General features: G+C 37.9%; 1 protein-coding gene across 6 annotated transcripts in view; it reads left to right on the top strand.

Annotated features, from left to right (window-relative positions):
- MLLT10 (MLLT10 histone lysine methyltransferase DOT1L cofactor) overlaps window positions 1–14,826 on the top strand; it is a 107,326-nt gene that overhangs the window by 54,046 nt on the left and 38,454 nt on the right. The window lies entirely within an intron of this gene.

The following is a 14,826-nucleotide window of genomic DNA, read 5'->3' as shown; positions in this document are numbered from 1 at the left end:
TTAGAATGTAGTGGTTGGAGGAGTAAGTTTTGCTCCATATGTAGGTGCCACTGTTGTAGTTGGCTGTAGTAGATTGACATATATAATGATCTGTATGTTATATAAATCAAACTTTTGAGGTTTAGGGGGAAGAATAAATTGCATGAAAATAGTTTATCTGGAAATTGTGTGATAGGTTCAGCTAACTTGAGAGAGTATACAGACTATATAGTCTGTATCTTTTTGTTGTATAGAGAAAACATAAGCAGTACTCAGGCATGCCAGCTGTGCTGAATATCCCTCAGTTTCAGGTTTTCAGTTTAGCTCACTGAAAAATCAAAACGTATATATGGATATATTATCAGTTTAAACATGTAAGAGGTTATTCTCAATCTGGACTCCTTCTTCACCCAGAAGACCATTTCATGACCTAGTGTGCTTTTTAGCAGTTGAGATTGGCTGGTTTGTTCTTCCTCTGTTCTGAATGTCTATACAGTTCGGGCTGTGAGAGGCTTTCTGCTTTCACTAAACCTATGTGGGGAGTGATGTTGCAGAATACTGTACCAAAGTCTGTCCTGCTTTGAAGTTTCCCTTGAGGCCTTTGTGTTTAGATAAACATAACAGTGAAGTGAGACTCACTAATCTGCCATTTTTGTTATAGTGGATTTTTTTTCGTGTGCTTTGTTTTCATTTTTTTGAGAAGGAAATGAAAACCTTTGCAACTCAGGTAACAGATGGAAGTACGAGATCTTGGTTGAAGAAAATGACCTGTGTTTCCTTGCTTTGTATTTGTCTGAGAATATTCTGGTCCTGTTGGCTCCTAGTGTAGGCCTTCTTCTTGCCATGTCTGTCCTTGATTCCTTTGCCTTCTTTGAGATCTCATTCCCCTAACTGATGATAATGTTAAATGTGTTGCATAAATATCTTTGAAATACATGGATGGATATACCTTGTTGGTTTTAGTAGATTTATTATGACATATGGAGCATATAATTTTACCTTTGTTGTACATACTTAAAATCTCATCACCCACCATCCTAAGGTAGACCTGTTCTCTGAAATAGTGATATTGTATGAAGGCATTGAAGAAATACATATATAAACAAGTGATCACCTCCCCACCCCCAAGCAAGAAAAAAGAGGGGGAAAAAAAAAGGGAAGCCACAAAACCAGAAAACCCAAAGAAACAAAACCAGATGGGAAATCTGAGCTTGGAAATTCATCTGCTAGCTTATGGTTAAGTCTGGGCATATTGTTTTAATGTACTCTTTCTTCTCTTTTCCCCCCTTTGTTTTGGTGGTAGCGCTTCATTCCTCACTTCATCATAAGCATTTTAAGGGTTTAGCAGACTATTTAAAACATTGTTACAACATGGAAGGGCAGATCAGTGTTATCAGAAGCATACATCTTCTCATGTATGATATGCTGCCTTTAAAATGTCTCTGTATTGTCTGGTGGAAGTATAGGATGGACAAGTGAATCTAAGCTGTTTGACACAAAAGTAATGTAAATGTATAAGAAATGCAGAGAAAATCGAGGAAAAAAAAGTGTGTAGTGATTCTTAATTGGAATTGTTGTGTTACTTCAAAGGAGCAGAATCAGGAGTGAGTTAGAGCATATCAACTGAGAATTAGAAGCATCTTTTCAAGAATCTCCAGGCTGGTTTTTATATTTTAGGTTCCTTCAGGAGCTGCAGTTATTTTTTGGAAGGTTGGCTATTAAATTGGGCCTCAAAATAATTAAGCCATGCTTTCAGAATGTGTGCTCTACCCACCTTCTGGAATTCCTTTGTTACAGTTGAGGCAACCTTACTATTTCCTATGTTATTATCTCTACATCAGATGTATTCTGTTCTTGTCCAGTTGTCTGTATGCTCTGGCTAGGAATGCTAGGTAGTTTTTACAGTAAAAGGCCCGTCCAAACCCAGTGTTGTACTTCAGTAGAGCACTATTGGAAATTTTGACTTAGAAACAGTGTGTATTTTTTGGCACAGGCCCCTTTGGGCTTATCTTACGCCTTATCCAGACAAATTTTCAGCTTTATGTAGGAGTTTGACCGTGCTGGAGCATCCAGTAATATATTTCATTCTTCTTTCTCATCTGGCTTGAGCAATGATGCTTCTGCTGGGCATTATGCTCCTGTGCAAGGAGATGATCTTACTTTTAAGGTCATGGTCTTCTTGGTGGTGTAAGACAATGTTGAGCTTTTAAATAGATAAGTAACTGATTGAGATTGAGGCCCTCAGAGCTTGTGGCTGAGTCTTCAAGAAGCTATATTTAAAATCCCCTCTAGTATTTGACTTACAAGCTAAATCTATTGAGGGATAGATAAAATTATTCTGAAGCAATTTGTGCTATTATGTTTTATCCGCAAGAAATCTTACTGTGTTACAGAGTATTACTTAATATAGAGTATTCCAGATAGTAACAATTAGAATCAGATTGAAAGGACAAATAGATATTAGTGACTTTTAGAACTGAGCAGACTGTGTAGGAGACACACAAAGCCCAGTTTCTGTCCAGAATTCAAGTTGAGTTATTTTTCCAAAAGAGCTGTAGAAAAATAAATGGAGTAAAAGCAGGGCTTTCTGAAGTGATTTTGCTTCCCAAGGAGTGGAAGGTGAATTCTACTAACTAAGGTGTGGATTGCATGTCAGGCTGTTTAGGCCAGCTTATATTAGAGAAGTTCTTGACAGCTGTGGGAGTGAGATTTTACCTGACCAGTTAATTGCTGTGTGAAAGCATAAACGTCCATCAGGTTAAAATGGAAGTTTTGAAGATTAAATACTTGAAACTAGACTCCTAAATTATGGCGTGACTCTGCATGTTGGTTTCTAGTTACGTTGCAAAACAATATCATACCTCTGTATGTTTATTTAAGCTGATGTTATACTCACTGTGCTCTGATAATCAGCAACAAATAGCAAATATTTACTTATAACAAATCTTTTGCAAAATTGGCATCTAAAGTTGATGTTTGTGCAACTGCACAGTATCTGTAGGAATACTTTGTTGTGTCTGTGATAGCAGAGAAGAAAGTGAACTATTCTTAAGAGCTGGCTAATTGCTCTGCTTAATGTTTTCCAAATGCAGCTACAAATCTTTAGTGTTTGGTGAGGGGAGTTTTTCTAAATCTCAACCTTGTTTTGATAAACTGTACTCTTTAGTTACACAACATTTAAGCCTGCAATCTGCCATGTGTATTATCCTTAGGTTTAGGCCTGAATTCTTAATAAAAACTCAATTATTTTTATGTGTGGGTAATGAAGTTAAGCTACACGGTATAGCTGGGAACTGACTGCCAGTGTTGCTGTTGTTGCTGCATAGTGAACAAAACAGTCTGCTCTTCCAGGAGCTGAGTATCTTTGCAGATACAGCGAATATGAGATGTTATCACTATTATATTAAAAAAAAAAAAGGTGTGTGTGAAAGTTTTAGTTGTGTGCTTGGGTTGTGTTAGTTCTTCAGCTTGTTTTGTAAAGCTAAGAATTAGACTTTATAGAGGGGAATAGAAAGACACTGGAACAAATAAGATTTCTCTCCTATCAGATGTCTTTGAGGGACTAGATGTTTCCTTTAGACATGTATGTCTTTTGTAGAAGATCAAGTAAATCTTAAATGAAGTTCTGTTGCTGTGTGGAAACTGTTGTGAGCTACGGGACTTGTTTCCCTACTTGCAGTGTCTAGTTCCAAAAATCTTTAAAAATTAAACTTACTGAAATGCCTTAATTTTAGATAATTTTGTAAATATCTGTATTTTTAAGAATTAAAATGTACAACTTTGAGTGTGAACATTTTTCAGCATCTGGAGTCAATTTACTAGAGCACAGCATTCCTTGTAAGTCGAATGCAAGATAGCCATCAGTCTTTTAACTCCATAAAATCTGTTAAAGGTGACAGGAGAACATAAAAAGTGTGTGGGTGGGGGCAGGGAAGGATGAGGCTTGACTGTAAAATTGGCTGTGGTTTGGGTTTTTTTGTTTACTCTGCCTTGAAAGTTGTACTTTTCAGATCTTACAGACTTTCAGGTCTTTTAAAGAAAGCAAATGTAGCTGAAAACAAGTGGTGTATTTGCAGCGGTTTTGTACTGCAAAGACTATCCAGTTCATGTGGTGAAACTTCTGTTGTAGTTGATTTTCCCAGTCGGAGGTGATAGCATTACAGTCAGGTTTTTAAAATCAGAAGGAATTGTACCCGGTGGTTAAGTATTACGTTTATTAGATGTGAAGAGAAGAGCCCCAGTATCAGAAGTTAAATTGGGTGAAAGTTGTTTCAGGATTAAGATCAGAATGACTACCTTCTGTGTAAGAGGCTGATGTCCAGAGCCTGTAGTAGATTATCCTAATCCTTTCTGAGACTATAAAGTTTTAAAAGAAAGTGCAAGCAACACTAAAAACCAGTGCCAGCTAGACCCATAAATTAATACAGTAGTGTAAGGAAGACCAGATACCTTAAAATAATTGAGGTTTTAATTGAGAGTCTTTGAATGAAGACAAATCCATTAAGAGTTGCAGTGGACAGAATCGTGCTTTGATGTACAGCATCTCCCTGTTTTTAAGCACATAGACCAAGTATGTGATTATCAACTCCCCATTTTCCTGTACTTCCTTGTAATTCAAATAATTTATGTTACTCTTAACCAGGTTGCATGAGAGTGAAATGTCTAAGAGCTAAGCCTCTTGAAGGTTGCAGTAGCTGTATAGCAACCTGTATAGTTTGGTATGATGTTGGGGCATGTATACTGCAAAAATTCTTGCTCTGTAGGGAAATACTGGGTCTGCTCTGAAAGTAATGCCTCCTATTTGATTACATTGGCCTATCATGTCAGAGGCAGATGTTGATGATGGTAGAGGGAGAACTTTCCCTCCAGTATTCCATTACATTTTGTTGCCATGTGACAGATGGCAGCAGAGGGGCTGTCTGACAAAATGGCATCTGACATGGAAATGCAGATGAAGCAAAGGGATGGAATTGAATTTCTCCATGCTGAACAAAATGGCATCCACTGATATTCATTGACAGTTACTGAATGTTTATGGAAACCTAAGAGTGAATTTGAGCACAGTGAGGTGGTGGGTGGTACATTTCAATAGTGGTGGCAGTGATGTGAAAGATAAGCCATGTACTGGATGACAGCCATTGCACCACTAAATGAAAAGCGTCTTGATCAGCTCATCCAAGTGTATCAGCCTATTATGACCAGAAATCTGTGTAAGGAACTGAATATTAGCTTTAAAGTGCTGAAAACGATGCTGGCAATGTTGATTTATCACAAAGTTTGCACCAGGTGGATCTCACAAATGCTCACACAGGAAAAAAGGTACAGCATGCACAAGTTTGTCAGGACTTGTTGAGCCACAGTGAGGCTGAAGGTGACAGTTTCTTGTATTACATCATTACTGGTGACAAAATGTGGTGTTACCATGATGAGGCAGAGTCAGAACAGAGGTGATCTTTCTGGATTTTCTGGAACACAGATAAACCATCAACTTTGCTACATTGCGATGCTGACTAAGTAGGAGGCTCAAACTTCCAGTGTCAGGCTGGAGAAGACAGTTTTTCTCTTGTAACAGGATAACAGCAGGCCCATACCAGCTTGAAGGTTGATGCACTGCCAGTCTTAGCTGGACTGTCCTACCACACCCACTGAACAGTCTGGATTTGGCACTGTAGAATGTGGTGTCTATCCAGACATAATGATTTGACTTAGCCACACAGAGATAACATATCCCAGTGTGTTTTAACTGTATGTCAGTTCCTGATGCTTTACAAATGTTACCTCAGCTAGTTGGTTAAAAGCTGCGGGATCCTTGTGATGATTCATCTGGATGTGAGCTCGTTTTCAGTAAATCTCCCTAGTCTAAATGCATAAAATTGTCTAGATAGACTGAGAATGTATTTCCAGAAGGTTATTCAAATAAACCTCTCTTTCAGGAGCGTTAGGCATAGTTTCAAAAATGCTGTAGGAGTTCTATATACAAGTATGCTGTATGCAGGAAGTATACTGTCAAAATACTTAGCAAAGTTCGTGTAAGAGCTGGTGTGGTGGGAACACAAGAATAGTAAGAGAAACAAACTATCACGTACTGTTGGAAAAGCTGCTTCATTTCCAGTCCTGATCTGGACTTCGGAGTGGAATTTTTGTCAATCTGAATTGAAGTGGGACTTAACTAGTTTAGATGTAAACTCACTGCTTTGTATTACTTTTACCATAGTTTTAATTTTTATTCAGCTTTTGATTAGAATTCTTTTTTGTGGTGTCAAGTCTTGTAGATGACCTGTGGTGACTGCAAGGAGGCCCTAAGAATAATACTAAACTAAAAGCTGTTAATTACGGAAGTGGTCTAGCTTGCCATATGCTTTTATGAGGAGAAATATTTATGCAACAGTGCAGTATATTTTATAAAAAATAAAAATATATCCATCCTGAGGAGATTTCTTGTTAGACTCAGTGATTTGAAGAAACTAGAATTTAAAAAACCAAAACAGTGATGTCTCTCTGGCCTCTAGAACTGTACAGCTCTAAGAATGTTAATGTAGAAGAGATTCATGAAAAGTGGAAATGGAGCTCAATATCAGTGTCGATCTGAGGATCGTGCATGCATAATCTTCTCATGTTGTTTGTATTTGACAATGTGACTTGTTTTATACCTGTTTCCCATTGCTTATTTTGTGCATTTATGAGAAGATTTTCTTGGTAGGAATAACTATAAGTTTCAAGTACATTCTTAAACAAATGAAAAAGCTACTCATAAGTCATTAACATAGTTTGCTTTCATATAAAAACCCCGAATGCAAGTTTAAAAGAACAGAAAGTTTGTGATAACTATCACAGACTAATTCCTAATATGAAGGATTCAGTGGTTCATTAGGGCAAATAACATCCTTTTGGGGGACCTTTACTTTTGTATGCAAAAACAGTTCTCTTAAGAGCAGTGAACAAGCAGTAGAAGGATGGCAGTGCAGATGAATGTATTGATATACAGTTAATTCTAATGTATTTTGAAATGAATAAGCTGGAAGTAGCAAAGTATTCCTGACATTTTGAAGAGCATTGATTCTGTGGAATAATAGTTATGAGTGTAAGGCAAGCAATAAGAATAAGGGGAGGCTTTCAAAGGAAGGACTCAGCCATGACTGAGAAGAAAGTTCATAAGGGAGCAGAGATGGAAAATGGAGTGTGTATTTGCCAAAACCCCATATGATTACTGTTCACCATTCTTAACCTTTCTTGGCACATCAGCATAGTGGAGTTCAGTGGCTTGGCTGTGGTTGCAGGAGAAAGCTGGGTGGCTGGGGTGGTTCTTCAATGAGGGAAGGTCAGGGAAGGGTAACTTCCACTAGAAGCTGTTATACCAGGAGCCCAGGCAGGAGCTCTTTTTCATCTGGTTTGGGTGTAGTGGTAGAGGAACAGTTTTTTAATTCTTTTTGGAAGCTGGGAGAGCCTGGGATGGGCTTTGTTTGTCATGTTGGACAGGAGGTACAGAGAGCGCTGATCTGGTGCTGGCCATGGCCAGATGCAGTCTGCATTCGGATGGTTTCTTTGAAAGGAATTAGGTTAAACAGAACCCGTGTTTGCTAGGATTCCTCATCTCACCTGTAGGCTGAGTATCACTGATTGTTCTTCCCCATTATTTGTCTAATTTTTTTGCTACCACTTACGCTGTTAATAACTGAAACGTGACAAGTAAACTTGATACTTGCATGCTATGAGGAGTTATTGTATCTTTTTACTTCCTATCAGGAATCTTAACTATTAAAAAAAAAAAAAAGTTTCAAAGCAAAGATCAAAAGTGAATCTTTCTAGGACATACTTATTTCATTGTTCCATATACTTATCGTGAAAATCTCATTCTGATAAGCACAGTAAGAGACTATTAAATTCTAATGTGTGTCCTGGAAATGGCACCGTTCTTTTATGGGTTTAGTATACTATGAATGTTAAAACAACTTTTTTTCTGTGTTTAATAGTTGCAGTTGGAAGGAATTATACAGCAGCTTGTTTGTCTCACTTTGTCTTTAGTTATGTCCGTGAGCTGCCAGACAGCTACTTGTGTTAACCGTAATGCTGACTGGGTCTATGGAACTGTTTTGTCAGCTCTTCAACTGCATTTCCTCCTAATTTGTCCGTAAAGTATGTGTGTTGTAGCAGTAAATTATTCACTGAGGTATACCTGGTGCATTCTGCTTGGAAACTCTGGGAGAGGTCTGAGTGATGTTTGGGAACACGATGTGTGTGACAGTTTAGTAGTCCCTGTGCTGTATACTTTTAGAGGAACAAAACCTGAAAGCATAGCTTCAGGCAATCCGGAGTGTCCTCGTGTAGGAAAAATAATAATAAAAAAAACCCCTATCTCTTTAAATTTTGAAAGAAGATTTCCTTAGTACAGAAAGACAGCATAACTGGAACGAATAGTTGGTATTGTAATCAAATAAAGGCTTTGCAGAGTAAGTGTGGGTGAAATGATTCAGCTTTTAAAGGGTAGCGGACAGCAGTTGCATCATGTCCTCTACACCTGAGGCAGAATTAGGCCCAGGAATTTAATTTCTATGAACACAATAAGGCCATATTAGCTCAGTGCATTTTTGTAAGATAGATAGATATATTTTCGGAGGCCATGTTAAAGCAATAGTTTTCATTTTTAAGGGTGCTGTACAGTGTTACTAGCTCTTTGAAAACTGTTGGCGGGGTTGATTAAAATGACTTGTTTTTATCAGTTTTCAAAAACATCCAAAATCAGGATTTTTTTGAAACCATTATATTTTACATTATAGACCTGGTCTGTAATGCTGATGTGGCAATTACGGTCAGTATTGCAATTTACTCCTAGTAACTGTAGATACAAGGAAATTTTCTAAACTTACAGTACCTTTGTGTAGTTAGTCAAGATTAGGCAGTATGTAAAAAAAACAATGTGTTGTTTTTTTTTAATTATTATTACTTCCAGATTAGTGTTGTGATTTTCTCGAATCAATGCCAAAAGTTAAAATTGTCTTTATTTCAATTATTATTATTATTTTGAAGTTGTTGTGGGGAGAATAAAAGAGAAAAGAACAAGGAGTAAAAGTCAGTCACCCTGTTAGGTGATGAACATTTTTAACAGTGAGACCTCATGGACTGGTGCAGCTGGTAGTTCACCCATGGAAACACTGCAGAGATTTCACTCCTCTCTGGCATTCTGTCATCTTGTCTAAACAGACAGAGGTGCTGTGTGCGTTATTCATTAATGATGTGGAAAAGTGAAACAGTAAATGGAAAAGAAAATGATGTTGTAGGCATGAGGTCGTTATTCTTAAGTATGAATAAAATGGTGGTGTCAGTGGAGAAGGTGTGCCATCAGCACAACTGCAATCTCTTTGTAACTGGGCATCCAGGTGCTGGATTACCACGTAGGCTGAACTGCAGCGACTGCTTGCAGAGGGTTTGAGTGTGTCCATGGTCATTTCATGGTCAGAGACCTGCAGTTCTCTAGGTGGCAAAAAGAAAAGCCCTGGAAGAAGAGTTCATGTGAGTGTCTTCCTTTGTTTGCCGCTGGTTGGAGTTCTTCCTCTCTGTTCATCTGAGTTCTTCCTCAGTGATCTCCCCAAGACCAGGAGCGACGCTGTTTTGTGTTAAACTTCACGACTGCGGAGTTGTGCTCAGTCTGTCAGTGAAGCAGAACGATGCCTCGTGATTAAAACTAGTATGTCAGCTTCAGTTTAAGTATCCAAATTTGTTGTTGATGAAATTAAAATCAGTTTTTTGCTGGGGAGACTGAATGTGACTGGGACATATTTGACTTTTTATTTGTAATGGTAGCTTTAGAATGCAGCTAATTGGCACGTGCTGGAACGTTCTTATTATATCAGGCATTTAAAAGCTAACAAACACTGACAAAAGAAATACGAGTAAAAAATTATAGTGGGTAGAAATAAATCCATTTTACAATTTGAGCTACTGTAAATGATCAGAGCTCTAATACAAGAAAGATTTATTCAGTTATATTATTGTTCACTGAAATTCCTGTCTATACATATATTCTTTTGTGTGTCTGTTAAACATGATCTTAACATGAAGCCCTTTTTCTCCTAACTCAAAAGCTTTCTCGAAGTTGATGAATACCATACATAATGGTAAGTTATATTAGAATCTTTTTCAGAGGTTCATTTATCCCAAAGGGTAGCCTTTTGTGGAAAATCCTGATTGAAGGTCTGCATATTCTATTGATTGGGTGAAATACAGGTCTGCAGTGAGTCAATTGTTCAGTACTTGAGTGAAAACTTTGTAGATTGTCTGCAGGAGCCTGATAGGTCAATAGTTCCTCAGTTCTCTTTTTATGATCTTTTTGTATGTGCGCAGTAAAATGATAACAGTTTTATTCTAGTTCTAAGATTCTTTTCTTTAATTTTGTGAATAGTGTTTTTAGTTCTTCTTCTGTGCTCCATTCATAGGTGTGTTATAGTGGTATCTGCCTCAGGAATTCTCTCACTTACCTTCCTGACTACTTAAATTACTACAAGTAATGCATGTGAAGGTATCCTTGTTTTGTCCATCCTTTGTTCTGGCAGCCCAGTGCTGCCATTTGTGTCACTGGTAGCAGTACTATCAATTTCAGAGGGGGCAATATCGAATCTTTAATGTATCTGATTGCAGTTTCCCTCTAGGACTGAGTATTGGCTTTGTGTCCCTAGTTGTGTATTCACTCATAGCTTGTGGAAATTAAATATATCTTATTAAATTTACTTTTTCAAGGCTTTTGTTCATTTATGGGAAACAGTTGTAGCTATATTCACAAGTTACTGAAAGATTCAGTGGGAGTATTTACAGTTGAAATGATCTAGTAAGGATAATTTTAAAGACGATCAAGTGTATTTCTCAGTGTTTATTTAAATGGTGGCAGGCAATCTAGTAATGAACTTCAGAGTAGTTTTTTCAATTGATATCAGCCATATAGAATTATTTTCTTATTGTTGTACACGCATGTAGGAAAAGCAGTGCTGTATTCATTGCAAATTCTATCAGCGTGAAGTGCAGCGTATCCAAAAGAAATTGTTTAAACTTTGCATGTTGAAATTCTTTGCATCTTAAGCTAGCATTCATTAAGATTTCATAGGACTTCTGCTTTTCACACTGCTGGAGGCATGGATTATGTGTTAGGCAGATGTCTGTAGTGGTAGGTCTCTTTAAAAATAAAGAAATTCTTGTCTACATGTCATGAGAAATGCTGAAATTTCTCTAGGTTTGCTTTGCTTTAGTAAAACAGGTTTAGCTTTTTCCCTTTTGATATAGGGTTTCCCTCTCACTCTCCCAGGTGTACAGTGCTCTGAACCAGCTTTGAGATGAAGGAAAGCAAGCTCACCATTTTTCTGAACAAAAATAAAACATCTGAAGGGTATCTGAGAAAGTGTGCTGAATTTGGACTTGGTGAGTTTCTGCTGGTTTATAAGCAGAGCTTTTTTGCTGTTTGATGTTGAAGAAGTTTAAGTTCACCATAAAGTGCAGAATAAAAATGGATGGAACACCATTTGTCATTACTTCTTTCCACATTACAGTATTTTCTAAAACTGGTTGTGTATTCCTAGCACTAGTGTAGAAGTTCAAACAGCATAGATGGAAAGTGGTTACTTAATGTTGTAAGCTTTCTTGTCAAGCAATAACAGTGCTTTGTAGGAACACATTGTGGGACAGAGTAACATTACCTACTTGTTTGTTTTAGAACAGGACAGGGTTTATCATCTGATCTGCCTGGTGTGCACAGGGGTGTGCATGTGTGTGTTATTTGCCTTCCCATGTTTCCTTCAGTAAGATTTTGAAGTTGCTTATTTCCTTCCTCTTCCAACCTCATTTTGCAGGATGTTTCTGCATTTTCTTCTTTTGGCAGAAGTGTAAACAGTGAGGATAGGTAGAGAGATCTTGGTAGTATGAACAGTAAGGAAAGATTGTGCTGTGTGTACAGGATGAAAAGTTGGTATTAAAACTTGTGTTTAAATGTAAGATTGTGAGTCAGGTGATGCTGAGGACTGTCTGGGTTATCTGAAAGAGTTTTAAAGGAGATGATGTATCAGGAGCTTATTTTTTGTTGCACTGAGTTTTCTGAATGCACATGGGCAAGAAAGTTCCAAAAAAATTAAAAATGAGAATTTGGGTTTGAGCAGAGACAAATACAAGTTTGAAACAGAGAGGTTCATTTGACAACTATGCTTAATATAAAGGTGATGTCAGTGAGCTGATGAGTCGAATTTGGTGCCAACCAAGAGTAAAGGAGGAAAGATAATAGCAAGAGGCTTGAACACATGAGAAAGTGTCAATTAAAAGGGAGGAATAGAAAATAGTATCATGCAAGCTGTGACTTCCAATAAAAATACCTGTCTTAGTAGAGGGGAGACTGCAATTTCGCCAGTAAGAGACTGTACTTTGGTTCTTGGTTTTGGTAGATATTCAGGTCAGTTTTTTGTTTTTTTTTTTCTTCTTTTAATAAATATAATATGTTGTTTAAAAAATCTCTGATTGCACTGTTATTCAATGTGTGATAACTTTGTGCTTTGTCTTACTCTGGACAGTCAAACTTTTGTATTTGACCTTGAAGTCTCATCTATTCTGCATCATCTTTTATCACTGGAAAGCAGGAGGAGGTAATGCAGGCATACGTGTCTGCTGGGGATTTTAGAGCATACTAAAGACTATGGGGAGTGATGACCTGACAGTTGTAATTTCATGTTAGAGCTAGCTGTAAATTGTAATGGTTGGTTGTAGGCTTTCTCTGGCTACTTTTGTCCTTAGTTGTTAAGTCTACTCTCTGTTTTACTTCTTATTCCTCTTCCTGTTTTCAGGTCTGTTTTCATGTGTCCCATCTTACACTGGTTTTTTGTGTCACGGTATTGGCAGTTGTAGTGCAGAACAGGCAGCAGTCAATGCAATTCTAGCACTGTGGCCATCCTTAGAAGACGGTATGTTTGCAAATGAAGTTTTCAGCTCTGTACACTTGGCCTTGGCATAAATGCTGGCAAAATTTAATATGGATGTTGCTTTTTTTTTCAGAGGACAGATTACACCCGAAGAGTGTAATCTACTACTGTAGTGTAACAAATTACTGTAGGCTATAGTATTTAAAGGAGTTAAATACTCTGTATTCTGTTAATAGGGAAGAGGAATATGGTGTTTCCATTGACTTGCCGTTCCAGCACTAAGGTAGATTCCTGTCAGACTGGTTTGAAGTAGGTAGGTTTTCAGGAATCTTAAGCTAACATGTAAAGCTCTCCCTCAGGTTCTCTCTCAAATGTCATGTTCCTACTTGGGAATACTTGTTTCGTGGAGCTGATACTACTTTTAGTATAAGCCATATTGGAATAACTAAATTGTATCTTGGATCACCATAATTAAAGTGAACAGGTAAATAAAAAATACAGATTTTATTTATCAGTTATTCTTCTGTATCTGTTTTCTTTTTCTTGCAAAGATCTTTCACTGCTTTTACGTACTTTGAAATTCAGGTCTTTTCTGTATTCTTGAGGATACTATCTCACATCTGACTATGGAGCTCTGGGTCTTACTGATATTTTTCTGATCTTTTTCTACAAGAGTACTTTAAAAATGTTGAATCATTTTATAATCTTAGAATTTTGCACTTTGTTTTAGTATGTGATGCTGTAATATTGGTGGCACCTGGAACGATTGCATAGGTTCTTGTGGTTCCAACTTTGAACCAAGAAGACCCCGTTCCTTGATTACTGTTAGCTCAGACCTAGAGCATGTTTCTACAGGCACTGGGGGTGTGCATTGAGTCTGTCATGATCAGGCTAATGGGATAAGCTTTGGTATCCCAGCCTGTCTGTGCAAATGGTCTGTTCCAGGCATGTGGTAGAGAGAAGACCATGCACCTCTACTGAAAGTATGAGGAAACAGTCTGCACTGTAAGATAGCAAAGGTCTGAGTGAGAAGGCAAAGTTACAGGGGCTGAGAATTTTGGCAAATCCATTCAGCTAGTATTTCTGGGTGGCTTTGGGAGAGACAAGGCAGGAATGATGCACTTCGGCTAGGCACTGATGTGTCTCATGTGTGTCCTGCAGGTATGTATGGTATCTGGTGGAAGCACAAGCCAGAACAACATACACTCCTCTAACCTGTTTGTTGAGGAAAGAGGAGAAGTTAACTTGGAATTTCTTTAAGGTTTTCATAACACTCTATGCAAAGGTAATTGTAACCTGTGTGCCAACAGTCATGCTGCCACTTCTTCTACTTTGACATTTAAATTCTCCCAACTCCACAACCCATTCCTGTTCTGGGGCCCCTTCCCTGGATTGCCTTCAATTCTTGCAGATCCATCTTTAGTATTTCATCCCTGTGAACATCCTACTGAGAGAATGACTACTGCACAGTCACTGGTAGCAGCACCCTGTTCTTGATGTCCCACTATGGGAATTTACATTGGTTCAGAGAGGGTTGCAGGGAATTCACTGGGACAGAGCTGGAAGCAAACCCAAGGCTACATGCTTCAGGCCCAGAATCCCGAAATCATAGGGTTCTAAAAGCTGGGAGATTATCCAGGGAAATCTTACTTCATACCTGCCCTTTTCTTGAGCCTTTCTCTGTGCAGCTGCTGTTGGTCACAGTAAGTAGTTTTTATTTGCTTGTGTTTAGCATTAGGTGCAACTGAGCTTATATTTAATCCATATTGCAAATTAATGACCTAGGTGATAATTCTCCCACAGTTAATGTTCTATTAGAGCATGTTCTTGCTTGTTTAAAATAAATAAAATTTGGTTACTAATCAACAGGCAACAGTACTAAAGGGCACCTTCATTTTGCTCTGTAGAGAAAATTGTCATGGTGGGTTTGATTTCTTGAGCTCATCACAGGAAATGGAAGTAC

This window comes from Coturnix japonica, chromosome 2 (assembly GCF_001577835.2).
Source record: "Coturnix japonica isolate 7356 chromosome 2, Coturnix japonica 2.1, whole genome shotgun sequence".
Taxonomy (NCBI): domain Eukaryota; kingdom Metazoa; phylum Chordata; class Aves; order Galliformes; family Phasianidae; genus Coturnix; species Coturnix japonica.
Note: the sequence above shows the minus strand (reverse complement) of the source record. Positions and strands in the feature narration are given on the sequence as shown.